The 21,126-nt window shown below is 42.0% G+C and overlaps 1 protein-coding gene across 2 annotated transcripts in view; it reads right to left on the reverse strand.

The window, feature by feature from the left end:
- fam53b (family with sequence similarity 53 member B) overlaps positions 1–18,207 on the reverse strand; it is an 80,934-nt gene extending 62,727 nt beyond the window's left edge. Inside the window, exon 1 of one of the 2 annotated variants that reach the window (XM_068002321.1) lies at positions 18,070–18,207. The gene's annotated coding sequence lies outside the window, so the exon portion shown is untranslated. Of the gene's footprint in view, positions 1–17,557; positions 17,848–18,069 lie in introns of those variants that run through there. The other variant, XM_068002320.1, reaches the window with a different exon arrangement.
- Positions 18,208–21,126: the final 2,919 nt, after the last annotated feature.

Here is a 21,126-nt window from a genome sequence, read left to right on the forward strand (position 1 = left end):
CACGCACCAGCAGGGGGCCCCCCAATATCAGGAGTGGCTCGCACCATTTAAAGGCAGCCTGCACCTCTTAAAGGGGAGGTGCATTGTGGCTGCAGGGAGACCTGGAATTGGTGTGGCAACTAACTCTGTTCTGGAACATACTGAAGAATGACTGGGCCTGCGAGAGATCGTGCGCCAAGGTTCTCGGACAACACACTAGAGGCCTTGGTGCAAGAGGTGGTCGCACGGAGGGGCATCCTTTATCTGCAGGGGGCAGGAAGCCCTTCAGACATATGCTGAGGAGGCACTGGGAGGAGGTGACACACGAAGTGAATGCCAAAAGCATCGCACCACGCACGTGGATGCAGTGCAGGAAGAAGTTCAATGATTTGACACGAGTGGTTAAGGTGAGTGATTTAAACATCCTACCAACTACACCACTAGCCTCACCCACTGCTCCACGCACTAAACCCCCCCGTCACCCACCTACCAACAAACTATTTCCATCAGTACGCAACTCTTCAAATCAAATGCTGCATCTCACCCTCACACATTACCAATGTTGCAAGCCACACACCCACAACTCACAGGTAACACACACACTGGAAGCTATTCAACCACGACAGCCACATCACCCAAACATCTTGCAGGACACTCACCAACACACTTCTCTCTTTCTTGCAGGAGCAGGTGGCGCATAACGATAGGCAGCAGGAAAGACCTGGGGAAGGACAGGCATGCCCAGCTGTCCTCACCCCCATGGAGGAGACAGTGCTGGTGATCATTGAGCGGTCCGTCGCTGTAGCCGTGGCCAGTGGCGATGCTGGAGGTATCGATGGCGAGGGCCTCTGCATACCTGATCCTCCTTCTCGCTTCCCACGTCTCCCACATCCCACAACCTTTTCTGACTCACATGTTGCAGATGGTGTCAGCACGCATGTCTTACTTTCTCCTCTCCCCTCACCACAACTCAACCCGTCTCCCTTTGTCATTCCACATACCCAAGAACTGGAACCGGCACAGTCAGAGGAGGCAGAGGAAGATGACAGTGATGATACAGACACACTGTCACTCGATCTTACACTCACAGCCATTAGCTCAGAGACAGACACTGCGCGCACTTTAGAGGTTAGGTTAGAGGAGGGATCTGCATGTGGTGAGACACCAGGCACAAGTGCACAGGAGCCAGGGCAGGAGGGGGGGGGGGGGACGGATACCGCAGGTGCCAGCTCTCCGGAGGGAGAGATTAGACACTAGATTTGCTGCAGGGGAGTCAGAAGATGACTTCAATGGGCCAGGCTACAGAAGGCGGCTGATGGGCGTACACAACCAAATGCTTGGTGCACTAGAAAGCTTGCCAGAAAGCCCGAGTGCAATATCAAGGGGTATGGAGGAGTCCAGCTCCCAACTTGGCACAGGGCTTTGCGCAGAGCTTGGAGCCCATCCTTTCCCACATGGCACAGGTGGTCACCTCCATCAGCGCACCTGTGGAACACAACATGATGCAGCGTCTTGATGACCAATGTCACAGCTTACATTGCAGGACAAAAACAGCTTCCATCAAAAGATCTGACTGCTGCATTTGGAGCTCAGACTACTGCTTTGGAAGCTCAAACTGCTGCTATCATGGCTCTGTGTTCCATTGTGGAACAGGGCTTCCAGGGCATCACAGCCAGTCCAGCCATCTGTTCTCCAACAGATCACCAGGATTGCTGAGGCGCCACCCCAGGAGTGTGGTAGTGGCGCCATGGAACACGAACCTGCTGTCCTCTCTCAGGATGACAACATTCCTGCTCCTACTCAACCGGTGTTCTTGCTGTTGCCTGTCAGCCAGCCAGGCCAGACTGCTGCCGCCCAGGTCGAGATGGTGCAGTCTGCAGCCGGGTCCTCCTGGACTAGAGCTGTCCTCCGAGGCCACCTCAATTGAAGGTCAGCAGCCTTCCACCGCCCATGCTCCAGCCACTGGGGATGAACCTTGTAGGAGCACTAGGATAGGCAAAAGCACACGAAGGACAAGCACTAAGGCAACGCACAAGGGTGAATAGTCTCATTTTGTTTGAATTATTACATGTTAATTTATAAATTTGAATTTGAATTTGTATTTGGTGTTGGTTTTCATTTCTGCGATGAGCTGAGGGTGGAAGAAATGTGTAATCATAAGGAGGATGATCTGATGGTCAAGTGGGAGAGGAAAGGAGTGTGGAACTGTTGGTGAATGGGAAGGTGTCGTTGAGGATACTGGTATCGCTCATTAATCAGCTAATCACGCAGAGCCCTGGCAGACCAGGCCTGTCTACTTTGTTGCCTCCCTGCCTCTTCTTGCTGCACTTCCTCCTCCTCCGCCTCAGGTTCTCACCTGATAGGCGGTGGCAAGGGCTGTTCCCTCATAATGGTCAGGTTATGCAACATGCAGCATACAACAACAAATCTTGATACCCACTCAGCTGACAACTGCAGGGCTCCTCCAGAGCAGTCCAGGCAGCGGAAGCGTTGCTTGAGAACACCTATGGTGTGTTTGATGATGTTCCGTATAGCTGCATAGTTCTCACTGTACACCTGCTGTGCACGTCTGCGTGCGTTCTGGACCGGAGTCATGAGCCACTTCACGAGGGGATAATCCTAGTCGCCCAGTAGCCAACCTTTGACTTGCCGTGCTGGTTGCAACATAGCTGGCAAATTGGACTGCCGCAGAATGAAGACGTCATGACTGCTGCCAGGATAGCAGGCTGCGTGTGGTCGCAAACCAGCTGCACATTAAGGGAGTGGAATCCTTTTCTGTTCATGAATATGGCCAAGTTCTGATGTGGAGCACACATGGCATATGCATGCAGTCAACAGCACCCTGCACCATGGGGAAGCCTGCAATGCGAGCAAACCTATTGTGCTGGCTCCTGCTGCTTGTCTCTGTAAAGGGGGAATGAGATGAATTTGTTTCTGAGTACGTACAGTCTCCGTGACCTCCCTTATACAGCAATGCACTGCAAACTGTGAGATGTTGCATATATCTCCATCAGCAGCCTGAGCCGTAAAAATTAAGCGCCACAGTTACCTTGACAGCCTCAGACAAATTTCAGTCACGACCTCTTTCATGAGCCACAGCCACCGGATGCATTGGTCGTTGCTGAAGTTGAGGTAAGAGAATTGGTCCCTGAAGGCCCTTGTTGGATATGGCCTCTTGCTGAGTGCCCTGCGGCTCCTCCTCCCTACTCCCCCTCTCTTCTGGCAGCTTGTCCTGCTCTGCGTGGCCTCTCTGCATGCTCCCAGTCATGTTCAATTCCCAGAGGAAGCCCTAGCAGGCCACTCATGTCTGGCAGCAACATTTTTCAGCAAACTATTTTAAATGCCACTAACAGTGCTGCAAGACCACCCAGGCCACACTCTATAGAATATTGCAACTTTCTCCAAGTATGGGAAACTTCGACAAACACCCACAATTGCACCAGCAGCCAGAATAACTAATCCAGCAACTAACCTGTAACTCCTGCATGCTCCCTTTGAATAATGGGGGTGGGGGGGCGTCCTTCTTGACCTTTAACTCCTGTTCAGTTAGGACAATGCGTAGGCTGGAGCAGGGGGTTCGAAAATGGCGCCAGCTGCTTCAAATCAGCATTGCACACTGATTAACATCATAATCTCCCTACTTTACATGCTGCCAGCATTTGTTAGGTGCGCCTGAGCAAACGCCTTTACCAAGATGGCGTCCTGCACACATCATGCCGGAAGCGCACACGCACCTCAGACGCCATTTTCGGGGCTTAGGAGTCCGCGTGACGGCCACACAGCAGGCACTACACAGCCCAATTTAGCTCCCTCATGTTTTAATATGGTAGAATCCTGCTAAAGAGTGTTAATGCATTCACGTTGTCTTGCCACCAGCTCCAATAATTGCAGTACATATTCTTCTGCAAGTAATGAGCATGGGTGCAAAGAGATTAAGTGGTAAGATCTACATTTAACATTACCAGCCAGGCTGGATGGATTAATCCAAGAAGTGTTACCTCTTCCAAAGCTGTTTTGTCCAATCGAGCTCAATTGCTTGGCCCCCTAGGTGTGCTGCTTCCTCCCTTATTAGGTTGTTAGAAGGGCTGTGGAACTGGTGATTTTAGATGCATGTTAACACTGGCCAAACACAAAAAATGGGTCAATATTAGACTAATTTCAATGATTAGCAGCCACAGGCCCTTATGTACAAGAACGTTACAGAGATGAACAATTCCCTTTCCTTTTTATGGTATACCATCTCTAAATCTTAGTTTAGGTACTTTCAATGGTCCCAAGTACAATTATCTGCCACACCGAGTTTATTATTCAAATGTTTCCACATTACAATGTGATTAACATTTGTGTACTGACATGTAGCTTCTTATCGGAGAGTTTCAGAGAAGATTTTGTTCCCCAGCAGTTCTATCGAGACTGTCTATTAACAAGGCAGGATAAAAGTTCTTATGGTGGAGTAAAATGATTCACAGTGTGAAAAATTCAAGATGCTGAAAATATTCTCCCTTACATTATGGTGTCTTTAATGGAACGTCTAGGAAAAACAAGTTAACTAGTCACGACTATCTGCTGGAGACACCAGAAAATGTTTGAAAGAACACTTTTAAATTGCAAAATTAAGACTGGTTATAGAAAAACAATGGTCATAATTTGCTCCTAAAAAAGTTAATTTTACCAGAGTCTGCTTCTACAATATCTACGTAATTAAAACATTCTTTTCTCACAACTGAAAAAATTTCTGGGGTAAACTCCTAGTAGATATTTCATGTTTCCACCAGAAGCCTGTGAGCTCACTTTCCAGAGTTGCCAGTAACTGAGAGCCATCTATTATAGTTGGGTGAGTTTCCCAGCTGGGCCAGTACATGAAGTCCCGTGCAGAAGTGAGATATTTCATCTTGGAGAGGTAGGCAGGCAGGCGCAAACAGACATGGCTCATTTGATGAATTGCATCTACGGAGTTATGCAAGGCACTTTTTTAGCTCAGGTCACAAGTGACCAATGTCCATGCATTAGCTCCTCCTGTGAATATTATTGCAATCTGCTCTCTTATTCCAGTAGAAGAATCATGGATCCACATTTTAGTGGAAGGACTGAAAGGAAACTTCTTTCCATTGGCTGCACTGATATAGTGTAAAAGCATTTAATACATTAGTGTTTGACCTCAGTGATCTGGATTCAAATACAGCCCAGACTGAAAGAATGAGAGTATCCTCTACCTGTAGGAGTCCTATGTAAAATGAGTTTGGGCAGTTTCAACCCAGTTCCCAGGAAGCATACATGGCCAACAGCACAAAACTGGCATTAACTGGCAATCTTACTCAAGACAGCCCATTAAATGTCTGGTATGGTATATGGAAAATGCCACACTTCAGGGGTTGTGGCTAAGGCACATTGTGGGAGTAGAAAAGACACAGCGACCTGGGCTGGTAGTGATGATTGCTGGCACTAGCAACCCTCATCTGGATGAACATATAAATTTTTTAAAAATCACAATTTTTTGGAACACAGCTTAGACTATCTAGTAATCTCAGCTGGGGGAGGCCACAATGGGAGAAGGAAAAATGACTGCTGTTAAAATGTCATGAAAGTGATGTACTTGACAACTGTTTGCTGTTGTTTTAGGTTATAAAGTATTTTTGCTGACTTTGATTTCAAACAAAATATGGAAACCAGTCAAGAACTTACCGTATATCTTTAAGTTAATTTGTTTGTATAGATTGTATTATCAGTATGTCTATTCTGTTTCTGTTCGTTAATGTATCGCTGTTTAAATCTATGTGCAATGTCAACATTTAGCTTCTGATGTGCAGCCTGAGATTAATGGTAAAATACTGTTGAGTTATATTAGTGGTCTAGTTTTGTGCTGTCAATCATGTCATGTGTTGGGTGTTGTGACCTCACAACCTTTCCACTGTTTGCACGTATGCATTTACATCTCCGCACTCTAGCAGTCATCTTACAGTCTGCTTTCATTTTTCTCCTTCAAGCGATACCATAATAATATTAAAAAATATATTGTGATCAAATGCTATCTTCAATATTCCAAAACATTATTTAATCATCTTTTTCCTGACATGACTTTTTTTTTGTGCAGGAGATTCTCTGGAACGCCATTTCGGAAACCTGCTGGGGAGGGAGTAGGATATATATATATATATATATATATATTATATAAAATGAATTGCACCATCAGTTTCCCTTTAAGGAAAATCTCACATTTAAAATGAATTCTGATTAACTTAGCATGGTGCAGATGAGGTCAGGGAGTTTCAATCTACTTTGTTTTTTTTAAAACAAACAATTTTGATTAAAACAGTAAATGTTGTTGGTTTGCATTGTCAGGATCATTGGTTTTGACTTACCAAGATAGATAGTGGGAAGGAAATAACCTATATGCACAGATAAAATTAAATTATGATTTTCATCGCTCCACCGTTGGCGGCCGTGCCTTCAGCTGCCTAAGCCCTAAGCTCTGGAATTCCCTCCCTAAACCTCTCCGCCTCTCTCTCCTCCCTTAAGACACTCCTTAAAACCTACCTCTTTGACCAAGGTTTTGGTCATCTGTCCTAATATTTCCTTATGTGGCTCAGTGTCAAATTTTGTTTGATAATCGCTCCTATGAAGCGTCTTGGGACGTTTTACTACATTAAAGACACTATATAAATGAAAGTTGTTGTGGTTACTAGCTTCTTTAAAAAATTGTTCTTGGGGTGTGGATGATGCTGGCATTTATTGCCTATGCATATTTGCCCTGAGAAGGTGATGGTGAGTCTTCTCTTTGAACCTCTGCAGCCTTTGTGGTGATGGTGTATCCACAACAGTAATACGTAGCAAATTCCAGGATTTTGACCAGGTATGGCAGTACATATCCAAGTCAAGACAATATGTGACTGGGGGGGGTGTGGAAGAAGGGGAGGTGATGGTATTCCCACAAACGTTTTATTTATAAAATAAGGGATACTGGTATATCAGAGCGCCTCTACATACTGCAAAAGAGGACTGGACTGATCTATAAAAGAACAAAACGGGCCACAACCATATTGCTCAAGTTATTTTTCTAGTGGCAGTTTCATATTCCAAGAATGACTGTAATGCAACGTTGGGCCTTTCGTCAACCTACTTCCACCTAGTTAGAAATTTAAACCAAAAGGCCACACCTGTCTCAATGGGTCATTGCTGTGTACTTTCAAATTCTAACAGATGCATGGACTTATAATCTAATAACATTTTCCAAACTAAAGGTATTAGGAGGAATCACAATATTCATAAGTTCTTATGTTGTCACCAACAGATCTTGTTTCACCAAATTAGTCCAGTCTTGGTCAAAATACATTTTTGGATTTATGGTACAAGGCCTCCTGAAACAGGATTTCATTAACAAAAATAACTGTGAATCAGTTAAGATGCTGCACCTGATACTTAAGCAACAAGAAGATTCCTAGAATACCTAATGAAACTTCTTGCATCTGTAATGATTGTCCTGAACATTGTGTCAGTCATGAATGTGTGTCAATTTTCTCCTTCCTCATTTATGTCTTTATCTGCTTTCAACTGATCATTTTCTACTTTTGCAATCTCAATCATATTGCACAAACCTTTCTCTCTCCACCCCCCCAACCCCCCACAAATTTTCTCTCTTGATTGCACCTAAAAAAATTCTGAGATACAGCCACCATGACAGTTCCTCATCCTCCTCACTACATACCTCTTAAAAACAAAACAGTTCAACAGCTATCCCTCATCCCCACATGGGCCTCATCAATAGCCTCAAACCTGCTCACACCCAACTCAGTAGCAGAGAGCACCAGATCTACCCGCACGCCTCTGTAGTATGAGATCCCACTTTTTGAGGCCAGACTTAAACAATGCCTGGACAAGAATCCAATGACATTAAAACCCACCTGCTGCACAGACCCAGACTTTCTCACTCCTTTTTAATCTTAGCCCCAACCTGGCTTTATTCCATCCTTTGCAGGCAGCCCCAAGAGTTCTGGCTTTGGATTTGCCCCTTCCCAGATCCCCCCCCCTCCGTGCTCCAACCAGCTTTATTCCCTCCCTCCGTGCTCTGCTTGTGAAGGCACGGGGAAGGAGAGACTTACAGAATAACGCAAAGAGAAAAAGTGCAAAACCAACAGAGACAACACAAGAGAAAGTATTTGAGAGGAAGAGAGAGGGTGGAAAAGGAGTGAGACAGAGTGTGAGACAGAAATAGTGAAAAACTATTAGAGAGACATTTTTAAAAAACTTTTGTCCATGAGCAACACAATAGGAGGTTTATTAATTTTTTAAAAAATCTGGTTGATTGTGACATGTTCATTGCAATCTTGAATTCCAGGATTATTTACAGTAAGTACTTTTTTAAAAATTTGTGAAAACTAAACAGTATTTTCAACATTAGTCTCTGTAGGGTTATCAGAGAAACATGAACTGAGGGATCTCATAGCTGTCAATCTGTTGTGAAAATAACTTGAGTTGGGTTATGATGCTCATAAGTAAAGATATTTATCATAGAATATTGCATAGTAAATGGAAAACTATTTATATCACATATTTGAAATACTAGCTGATCACCCGTAGCCTTGCTAATGGATAGTCTGGTTTCTGGAGCACAGTAATGGTGAAGTTTAGCTGCCAAGATGGATCTGTGTTTAATCTAGCCTGGTCAGGTACACCCTGTGGGGAAATGATCTAAATAGACACATTTATAATGAGGTTAATTAGAGGTTAACTGTTCAGAGAAGTTTCTGTAGATTAGTAGCTGCTTGTAAATCCCCAGCTCCTGGCCTTAGGGAGAGTCCAAGTTATCAAGGTGAGATAGCAGGAAATAACTGGCTCTCTTCTTCACTTTTTGTACTTTTGATACTTTGAAACGTGACATCTGGATGTAACTGACTCGTAATAGACACAAGACTATGTTCGTCCGTATCAGCTATCCCGTGGCATTGCTCATGGGCAGTGACAGGATGTGTTGTTTTATAACCATATGAATATTAACAAAGTGCGACAGAGGTAAATTTACAGGAAGTGTGACACACAAAGTGCTCAGTAGATGATAGAAAGATAAGCAGAGAAAAATAGAACTTTAAAATTACATTTGCTTTTATGACATCACAAGCACCCAGTTATGATAAACATCTCCACTGGATCCTGTCCATATGTTATATTATGTATTATTTTAAATTCCTTTTGCCCCTCCTCTTCCGAAGATGGAGATTCGTGTGGGGTAAGGGTTGGCAGTTGATGCCAGCAGCCCTCCAGTGGATCACCCAAATGGCCATTCTTCTTGATTTGGAAGATCTGAGCTTCACACAAATTATTTTAACGTTAGAGTTAACCTGTTTAAATTGAATGCGTTAACACCAATTGGAAATCTAGGCTCAAGTGCCAGCAGGAATTTCAGTCGTGTTCCAACTGGAGCTACTGGTTATCACAAGTGGAACAAACCCTAGCAGAGGTGCGGAGGCCAACTGTAGTACTCCTGCCATCACTCTCACTAAGACCAGCTAATCTGGCAGAAACCAGAGATTGAACTTTGAATGGCCTATTTAGTTCAATACCACATCACATATTGGGAATCCCACAGTCGCCATTTTTTTTTAAAAAGTGTTTTATTTTATCCCTTTCTTTGGTTTTTCATGTGCCTTGTACCATTCTCCAACCAAGAAGCAGGAACCCAATTCCCAAGCCTTTGCTGTTTTGAAGAGTGCAAGAACAGCACAGCATGATTGAGCTACAAATTTTCCCTCTCTAAGCAGAATCATCTTGCCTTTGACAGCACTACTACTTGCTGCATGCAATGACTGACAGTATAAACTCATATTAGAAAATCACAGGTCAAACTCACTTATCACTCAGTACAGCAATACAATGTGTTACACTGTGATATGTCACTCAACATACAGGAGAACAAATTATACAACATATGGAACAAATTCTGGATCTCCCAAGACACAGCACTCTGCTCCCGTGAGGATCTGAAGGTAGAAAGCATGAAGATGGAATCGAGGGAGAAAGTGGATATTGAAGGGGAAAATGATAAATAAGTGAAACCAAAAGGTATGGTGTTCCACTGTGACCTTCAACTCAACAATTTGACTCAAAATAAATCAGAGGGCATTCTGCATTCATTTCAATATTAAAGATAAGATGTAAGCCTAGGACTTTCACAGACTCTTTTAAGGAGGCCGAATTGCAGCAGGTTGGGACTTCTGCACGCTTCTTAGCCCTGCTGTTGACCCCATCGCAGATCCAGAGGATGGGGTCAACATTAGAACATTCGGGGAGGACACCTGGAGCTGTACCCGTACAACAGAGGTTCCTGCCTCACTGAGGAGGCCAAAATCGCAGTAGCACCCTGCCACTCTGCAAGACAGGCTTGGAAAGGGCCGCAGAAAAATAGCTTTGCAAATTTTACAATGGAGCAATGGACAGCCTCTGGGATCAACAACCTTTTTTAAAAAATTCTTCAGGCCTTCTTAAGGTCCAGAAAGGGACCTGTGGCTGCTCTCAGCAGGTGCAGACCCCACTGGGCCTCAGTGGTGAGCTGGATGGAAGCCCAGGAATGGTCCCTAGATATGCTTTCAAAGTTGTCCTTGGACATAACGGGGGCGGGCGGAAGGAGTGCTCGCCCATCCTGGACACAGTATTGGGGAAGTTGCAAGGGGCAGAAATCTGGCGGATCTGGGTTCTGTCCAAAATTGTAACCCCTCCTACCAGGATTGTGCTGCAGTATCACCCCTTGGACTGGAATGTCTGCCCTACAAAATGGTAGACCTCACAAAATTTCCTTTGCTGCCATTTTTAATACTATCCCTGCTCACTCTCCATCTGAGAGGCCGAGCAAACAACCTGCTAATAGGCCACCACGAATGTCGTTCTTCTTCCAGCCACTTCAAGGTGTGGAGGAACAGTGCATGGCAACAAGCTCCCCATTTTTCAACCTATCCCTGTGGGCGGACAATAAGCTACCACATTGCACCTATCTCAATGGCACGGAGAAGATGATATTTCACTGTGAGAGGAATCATGGGTTCAAACCAGCATACTATCACTCTGTAACACATCGCATTATACAACCAGCAAACTTTTTGGTAAATATATATCAGAGCTTTCAAATGTTTTAATTGCCAGCAACAGCTGATAACTACACTAATGCTTTAAAACCGTAATATATATAGATCATTCATAAGAAATGTATATGCTCTGGGGAGTCAAAGATGTAATCTTATCTCTGGGATTGGATAAGGGGACACTTGTAAGCTGTTTCAGTGATATGGATTATGACGTAACACCACCTCTAATGATTATTATATTTAATGACTCCCTGATGTCCATTATTCTGAGGAAGGGTCTTACACCTGAAACGTTAACCTGACTTTTCTCTTTATAGATGCAGAGTGACCTGATGTGCAATTCCAGCACATCTGTTCTTATTTCAAATGTCAAGAATTTGCCGTTTAGTTTTCTTTTTCTTTATCTGTTATTCTCTAAGTACTTAATGTTGTGCAAAGTTTTTTTTAGAATCAATCTACAAATGAAACGCAGCAGTTTACAAATAAAACAAGATATCAACGACTGCATTATTTCAGAGGTTTCAAGCGATGGATTCATGTACAGTGCTGCACAACTTCCACTCCTCAGCTTGATCATTCCGACGAAAGTGCTCGAAGCTTCTCTAAAAGGAGTAGCATCTTGTATTGGACAGGCTCAGTCCCAGGAAAGCTCTGAAAACTCCATTTCAGTCCTGCTACACTGGCTGCTGGTTAGGTTTTACTGTCACTACATCTATACACTGAAATTTTACAATATAGTTTTAATAGCTTTAGTTAGATTTTAATGAAACTGAAATTATTATTATTAATAATAATAATAAATGAAGTACTGGACTTAATGACATCATACCAGTCTTGTCAATGCGCTCTCCGCCATTTATAAACAGGACAATGCGTCTTGTGAGGCAATTTGTAATGGCTGGCACTGACCCTTTAGATGAGTAGCACATTCAAAATCTCTACAATATGGCATTAGCAGCCCCTATAAAAAGTGGCCTCTTTACTTTGAAGTGATTTTGTTACAAAGCAATTCATCCTGAATATTTTTCATGAGGAAAACAGCATTATATGGGAGTAAGGGCCTGTTATTATCACTTCCCATAAATTCTTAGTTTTTGTAGCTGGCAAACTAAAAGTGACAATACAAAATGCTCCATTGTGCTATTTGCCTCAATGCCTTGCTAATTGTTTTCACCCAGAGGCCACATGGGCCTGAATTAAATTTCTCACTGGCAGATTGCTCGGAGCTGATGACTGGCAAATCATGTTATTGTAGCGTAAAAACACAGATCCCACGAAATAGCAAATCTCAAGTTACAACTGTAATCAGCCATGGACCCTCAGATAATAAACACTGCTGTCACCCTTGCTCTGTCTCATTGCATAGGAAATGGAGACTATACTTCACACCAACCTGACTGCAGAAAAACTTCAGCTTGCAAATACGTTTTCCATTAATACACTGTTTCAAAAATGGAACGATTTTTGTAGACGAGGCCCATGCCACACTTGCTGATTTATAAAATGTGTTCCATGCAAATTTTCTGATAAATCAACTACGGATCATTTCTCAATACTAATGGCGTCTCAAATCATTAATTCTTCTTTGTGAACATTACACATTAATGACACAAAGTGTGCTGTGAGTTGCCTTCTATGTAACTGGCAGGCCAAAAAAAACCCAGAATTGAAAACAAATCTTTACAGCTCTACTGTAATCTAATCAATAGATTCAATGACCATTATGAATGATTCACGATTTGCTCTCCACGTTTACGATGCCATCTGAACTCCTGGATTAAATTACTGCCTTTCAATCACTTTCAGGCATCTATGTCATTACAAGACATGTTTTACACTTGCGCATGTTATGTAGAAAGCCAACTCAGATTTGATCTGGGAGGCATACCCCATGAAACACCAAAAACAGAAATCAGAAAATGCATTCAAAATGAGAGAGTAGGAGAGGTTTTAAAAATTAATCATGCGAGTTAAGGCACATGTCAGAAAAAATGCTAACAGGTATGGCAGTACGTCAAGGTGATAAATTTGCTGTCAGTCACCACTTTTGTAAATCAAGGAGTAGGATTTAGGTGTTCTTCGTGTAGGAGAAGTCGTGTATACGGACCGATCAAATGCACGTACATTTTGAGTTATCCAGTCCTATTAGTGTTTCAACAAATGTTTTAAATTTGCTATTAATATCCTGAAACAAACCCAAAGTTAAAAACAATGTTAACAGCGACTGCCATGAACTCACCCTGTGTCAGTCAGTTAAGCAGTTCCGAAGTGACAGTAAACGTGACATGATTATAATATGTTTCAATCCCACATGACACCATTTTTCTCAGAGAAAGTCAAGATTTTGCAATAAATCAATTCATGCAGTTTTCAAATAAATCGCTTTTGAAGCAAATGTTACCCTAATTTTCATGAAAACTCTTATGATTAAAAAGTGTTTGCAGGTGAACAATGTAAATCAAAGCCATTACTTCACTTATGTGTAATGTTAAGGAGACAAAAATGTGCATAGCTCCTCTTCATGACATCCTCCAACCTGAAGAAAGATTTGCCAACACTTTTTCATGAAGATGGTGTCTATTTAAATGAAATCTTACCACCCAGTTACATGGAACTGCAAACACTTGAATAATAACATTCCTCAATGATTGGGAATAATAGTCTTGTTTGATGGTTCTGCACTTACACTGCAGCCCAACTTCAAAAATTGGTTCTGGATTGCCAGATGCAGTTGCCAGTGCTGTAGAAATTACCCTTTTTATTTTCCTCTCTTCCCCTTCTTTCTGATACAGATCCACAGTCCTCCAGTATCTTGCCCAAGTGACCACTTTCATGTGTGCGCTGGCAGCCTATGTGACTGATGGGAATTACAGCTGAGGCTCAAGCTCTCCTCACCCAGTGACTACATTTGTGCATTTCTAATAGGGGTTGCTGCTTAGCAATCAGGATTGGGTATCCCTGACTATTTTCCTTTTCCTATCCCAGGAGAATTGCAACCAACTGTTGTGCCCTACTGCTGCCCAACTGGAATCAACTACCTCAGCACAGGCCAGCAATCTAACCTGGTACCTTCCTGGTTAATAGCCATCAGGATCAGGAAATTATGCTGTTTATTTTACAAAGCAATTTCTCTAGAATCGTATCAACATTTAAACGACTGCATGCGTGCAACATTACACATGTGCAGTGTTTAAAGATTCAGGATTTTTTTTTTTGATTTACTGCTTTTTGCTGGGACTAAAATCTTCTCCAATAACTGGGATGGTAATTAATAGGCCAACAAATGAACTGACCTATTTGGGGCTTGTTAAGTGCTTTAGCCACGGTGGTCAAAAATATAGTGCCTATGCAACGAGTGCTTGTTCTTTGTGACAGCACTGCCATCAGAGGCATGGGCTAATGCCAGCTTTTGTGGTGGTACATACCACCTCCAATGACACTGGTGCCAGTTAGTTTACTTTACTGTTTTATCACTGACCTCAGGCCTGTCATTGATAGTGGTAAAGTAAATGGGGTGTAAAAACATGACTAAATCCCCATCAGCAACCAAAAGAACACACAACAGTTTCAATGACATCAGCTGCACATTTTATTCCTGAGTGCCCTCCAGATAGTACAATCAAAATGGTTGCCCTTTTCTTTTATAAATTTGCTGAGCAAGGAAAGATGCCATCTTTATTTGTTGTTTTAAAGTTACTAATTTGTAAATATTTTCATCTGTCAAGACTGTTTTCGGCTGATACTCCACAGTTCTACAGCAAATGAAGAAGCCTCAAGACAACATGGTCATTATTAGGGAATTCCCTCAAAAAAGGTACTTGTTACACAAATGTGCATTACATTTTGTAGAAAAAAGTGACATGTAGAAATTGTCAAGCGATATTACCAGATATTCTAACAATGCCCATGTCTGTTTCATTTAATGCATCACCCATGCTCCACACCATAGTTTTGGCATGGCAAAACTGAGCTGGCCACCTAATACACACTCGCACTATTAGCTAAAAAAGATACTCAGTTATTGCTTCTTTTGCTACGATAGCTGTGTTTCACACCGAGTTAAAATGACTCCTTGTTCTAAAATAATCCAAGCTGACACTTCAGCACAGTACAGAGGGAGATCTGCACTGTCAGGTGACAGCTTTGGATGAGGCGCTAAACCAATGCAAAGTCTGCCCTCTCAGGTAGATGTAAAAGATCCCATGGCTTAATTCAAAGAAGCATCGGAGAGTGCTCCCAGTGCCATGATCAATATTTATCTCTCAACCAACATCACTAAAAAACAGATTATCTGGTAATTTATCTCATTGCTGTTTGTGGGACTTCCCTATGTGCAAATTGGCTACATTACAATAGTGACTAAACTTCAAAAATATTTCACTATCTGTGAAGCACATTGGGACACCCTGAGGTCATGAAAGGCACTATACAAATGCAAGCTCTTTCTTTCTTAAAAATGTTTCTTGAAGCACCTTGGAACGTTTCACTATGTTAAAGGCGCTATATAAATGCAAGTTGATGATGTTGTTAAGAATTGACTGAGGCTTGATGCTATGAGACAAAGTAAAATATCAGCTTACTCAGCACTCTTGCCCTGAGTCAAAGGTTGTGGGTTCAAGCCCCCTCAAAAATGTGAGTAAATAATCCAGGCTGACACTTCAGTGCTGTGCTAAGGGATGCTGCATTGCCGGTGGTGCTATTAGATGTTACAAATTCCACGACATTCTTTTAAAACCAATAGCAGGGTGTTCACCTAGTGTCCTGGACAACATTCCTACCTCAACCAACACCACCAAAATTGTTTGCCTACAAAACAACAGCGATTACACTTTAAAAGTAATCCACTGTCCACTAAGCACCTCGGGACAAGTTAGTTCTTTCTATCTAAATGGGAATATTGTTAGAGAGATAAGTACTTACATGTAAAGGATTCATCCTTGGATAATGAGTTTCAAGATCTGATTGTTTAATTATATTTCCCTCAGCCCACCTCCATAAAGTTATACCTTTCAACCTTAGTACTTTCAGTGTGGATCCTCTCTGGGAAGGAAGATACCCATAGAGAGTGTATCAGCCAACTCAGACATAATTTATAGCATTCAGACATTTTTAATCTTTTTCCATTTTCCTGCAAAACCTAATGCAAAATTAAAATAATGAGCCATGGCATAATATTCTTCCTTAGAAAACGTCAGACATTAAAAATAACGAAGATCTAGTGGGGAAATGGAACATTAAAAAATGCACTATAAATAGTGAGTGACAACAAGTAGAACTAATGTGTATTACAAAAAACATCATGTAATACAAACAATGTCTCAACTCTACGTACAAACACTGCTGCCAGCCGCCTGCACAAAGGCATCCAAGTGTACTTACTGTACAATGTTCTCTATGTGACACCAATCTCAAACCTCAAAAAACCTTACACATTCCATCCTCCCAACAAGTTGCGTATTGTGGCACTAGCCTGTACAGGAGGAATATAGTTCAGTATCTGATCTTGGCAGCAAGTCATGCCTTCATTTGTCAACACAGTGAAAAGGAGCATAACCTGTACTTTGTCTCATGGCATCAAGCCCCAGTCAACTCTTAAAAGATCCAAGAAACATTTTAGAGCATCAGCAAATACGGCAAAGTCTGCATTTTATGTGCTTATCGTAGTTTGGAAGAAATCCTAAATCATCATTTATTGCTTTAGAAAAATTCCAAAAGCTACCATGCAAAGCATAAATGCACTAAAAAAAACTGTATTTATTTAGAATTACTTCAACTGCTATCTTATTCTTTTTATAGAGCAAAGTAATGTTGATCTATGAACCTAGACAGGGGAGGTTATTGTTTCAAACTGGAGATGGCATCTGAGCACTCGAATGATCTATACAACTGCTTGCTAGAAACGATTTTTGTTCCCAGTAAGAAAAAAATTCTCTTTTTTGAAAAATCTCACCATAACTGCAAACCTCTTCCCCCCCCCCCCCCCAAGAATCAAAAATAAAACTTTACGGAGTTTTCCTTTAATACAATCGTGGCAGCAAGAAACAAACACTGAGAAGAAAATCCGCTGGGATTACTGGTGTTTTCCAAATCACTGACTTACTGCTGGGAATGCGACTTTCCTACGGCAGCCTTCAAGGGCAGATTGGTGTATCGAGCTATCGCCATGTGCAGCCCCACGCAGCCCAGCAGTGTGCTGGCAAACTGCACTAAATGGACTGGAAACGAATCGAAAACGACCGCCCTCCAAACCAGACACTCTTAAGAAAAACTGAGGCTCCCACTAAAAATACCATCGGTACCTCCTCTGAACAATAAAGACCTCCCCCCACAAAAAGATTTCTTACAAACAAAAATCAAAGTAAAACTACCGAACAATAGGTTCAGACATTACAAAATGTAAATGAGCCTTTGCATTCTTTGCTCGTTCTCAGATATATTTATTTAAATATTACTTTTGACACGGGCTGGATATGTAACTACTGTATAATCACATGAAAATTAATACCCACAGGATCATCCATCCTTTCAGGATAAGAGGATGCGACGTGCTGGATCGGTTAATAGATATATATATATATATATATCTGTTAAAATATATATAATAAATATATTTTTCTCCAAACGTTATTTCTTCAGATCAGGATGTCAGCTCCTTTGGTGTTTTTTTCTCTCTCTCTCTCACAATTATCGATGATGGTGCGAGGCTGAGGACATGTTCACTCCCGTAGGAAGGTTTCAGCTGTTCTTAACAGTGCTGCTCCTACCCCGTCTCACCACTATCAGAAACTCTGTATCAGACCCTGACTTTACACATTGTAACAATATCCGCACACAGCCGTTCCACTCAGCGCCGGGGGGGGGGGGAGGCACGGGCTCTGCCAACCCTCCCCTGCCCATTCCCTGCACCGGCCTCACCCCCCCTCTAACATCAAATACCTGGAAAAGCACCTTCTGCACTTGCCCGTCTGCAAATCCCGCGGTCTTCTCTCGGCCCTGACCAATCCTTTGCTTTTCCACTTACCTTTGAAACCCCTCTTCTTGATTTGAAGTCGTCCCCTCACTACTACTAATCAGCTGAAATGAAAAGGGAAGTCGGTTTGTCACTTCCTGGACAGTGTTGTTATAAATCTGTATGTTTTCTATAAGGGCTGAAAAAAGTTGCTGTCCGGCGAGCGACGTGCAAAGTACGGACGGTTTTTTTTAACTGCGTGAAATGTCAGCTTTATAAAAACGATTCATTTGACGATTGGAACTATCCCCTCCCCCCAGCTTTGACTCAGACGGAATGATTGGTGCTGTCGCGATTATCGTGCTAGATGGCGCAATGACCCAAGTGAGACCAAGCTCCCAACTCTACAATAAAGAAAACTGGGTTTTAAACTGGGTATTAGCTGCATGAGGAAATCGGCAGCGAGAAGAAACAGCTACGTGTCCACATGCAATTGTCATTTCTTTTACATAGGAGTATAAACATGTGCACGCGTGAAGCCCAGCCCCAACGTACACAAGCTTTGTATTCTTCTGCAATTTAGCAGAGCTCATAAGAAAATAAAACAATAAATTATACAAATGATATACATCAAATCAATAGAATAAAACACCAAGTCTATAAACAGGGGCGGTATAGAGGAACAGTTTAATAACGCTAGCATATGCTCCCCAATGGCGGGGTGAATTTACCGCTAATTGTGCGACTGGGTCACTCAGAACAGGAAGGTCCTCGGTTTGATTTCTGCTCTGTGCTGAGTTTGGAGACCTCAGCTGGGCAACATTAGGAGTACCACAACAGCCATGTCAATCTGCACCTTTAACATCATAAAACATCTCCTCACATTGAAGAGAATGTATACTGAGTATAAGTAGAATATTTAGGGGAGACGACCAAAGGCATTCGAAACTATAGGATTTGAGGAAGCTTTCAAAGGCAGGAAGAGAGGTAGCAAAGTGGAGAGGTTTGTGGGAAAATCATGGTGTATGGCCATGACAACTGAAGGCTCTGTCGATGATGGAGGAGCGATGGAATAGGGCCAGACTTGTAGGGATGGGAAGAGAAGCCAGCATTGGATATGTGCTGGCTGCATTGAGACAGGGAGAAGTGGAACCAGGAGAGGGCAGTCCCTGAAGGTGGACCATGGAAAGGTGAGGCAATGGAGATGGATGGAATGGGAAACTGTTGAATGCAAAGAAGTTGAGGAAGATAAGGAAGGGTCTCAATTGTAGTCGCAGAGGGTGTTATTGATAACTGTTACAAATTCAACTCTTCTGTAGAACCTTCAGAACCGCAGTTATGACCAGACTGACTTAATTTAATCAGAAGAACTTATCTTCATGTAGTAACATAAAAATAAAGACTATGCCACACTTCCCCACATCAGTGGATTGTCTTACTGAGGTTTACTTCCACCCGCATTAGAAGCCCTTTCGTACCATGCCCAACTAACCAACCTTCACGTGTGAACCTAAAAAATGTCAGCAGGCTATTAAACCGAGGATAGGATCACAGCTGAGCTTGATCCTCTCTCCACCCAACACCTATATATTAGCACTTTGTAGCAGGGTAATTTGATAGCAATAAGGAATAGGGATCCCAACTAACTTTTCCCCTCTCTACTGGTGTACTGAAGTCATTATTAGTGCTCTTATGGCCCCCTACCAAGCCGACATCAATAACTCATCACAGAGAAGGGATCACACCTGGGAGCTTCCAGGTTTGTATAGTTCTGTACCACATTGGGCAGTGCATTTACCCACTGAACCATTGAGAAATGTATTTATTACTATAGGATTATACAGCACAATCTCATTTTTTAATTCAAGCAGCAACTTACAAAGAACAAAATCACCATTTTGAGGAGCTATAGAGTTGAGAAGAGTCACAAGTGGTTTTCAGCACAATGGTTTCATGTGATTTATGTTTTCATAATCTGATGACATTTTCTGAAACCATTGGTATCATTCACGCCTAATTGTTTTTCAGAGCAATAATGCCCACTTATCCCCCTGATGGTTTGTATTGATCAGATGCTTATCAGAGGATCAACTGTACCTGAAGTTAGTCCAGATCAATATGGGATGTATATCTAATGTGGGCAACTGTTTTTAATTTCCATTGCTCATTCAAGCAATATAGAAGAATTGATCTAATCTAATACTGATTTAGGGTGCGATAAGTACAGATCAATACATGCATTTTAGTTTATGGAAAGTTTACAATGATCTGATATATTACTCTGAACATAGGAGAATTTGACAATGCAGTCTGAGTAAATATACATTCTAATTATTCAATTTCCTTCTGTTGGTGAGCATATTAACTCAAATGGTTGTGTACAAAGGTAGACCTGTTCCTGGTTGTTTGCTTTACTGGTCACTTTTCAAAGTGCTTTGAATGTACTTTTCATCAACAAGTGCATCAACAGCTTATCAAATTTCCTAATTTGTGGTGTTTGATTTTCATTTTTTTGTTATAGGAGGTACTTGTCAAGGGACGAGTTCTAATATAACTGCTGTCATGACTTTTTTCTTCTGCTGCAGATTTTTGTAATTTTATCAGTTCCTTAACGGAATGGAACTCCTTTTGTTTTCTCAGATATACTTAAAATGTAAAGATTTGGTGAGCTAAAGATGTGTGATGCATTGATTGTCGCCTCTAATGTTATCATGGAAGATACCTGGAAACTTCTAGTTACTTCTAGTCATCCCTTTTTATCATGTTTCATATTTTAAAACTGCTAGTTAGAGCTAGAGGGATATTTTGTGTGGTACACCTGGATGTGACATCAATGAAGTTTCATTACAATGATATTATAGGCTGTGGGCAGCACTCCCTATTTATACAATCACTAGAGTGGGTCTTGGTGATGTTACAGGAGGAAGAGTTCTATAGAACCTGCCTGTTCCCTGATGAGATCCAGCAAGACATTTTAGAGCATAAGACATGATAACAAGGGAAGCTAAGAAACATTAATAAGTGTACATCTATCTCCCTTTAAAACGTTTAGGTTTAAGTGACAAGTCAATAGAATACACATCCTCTTTAATCAGCTTTTTTGAGCTCATAACATTCAGGAAGTATTTT

This window comes from Heptranchias perlo, chromosome 21 (genome assembly GCF_035084215.1).
Source record: "Heptranchias perlo isolate sHepPer1 chromosome 21, sHepPer1.hap1, whole genome shotgun sequence".
NCBI lineage: Eukaryota > Metazoa > Chordata > Chondrichthyes > Hexanchiformes > Hexanchidae > Heptranchias > Heptranchias perlo.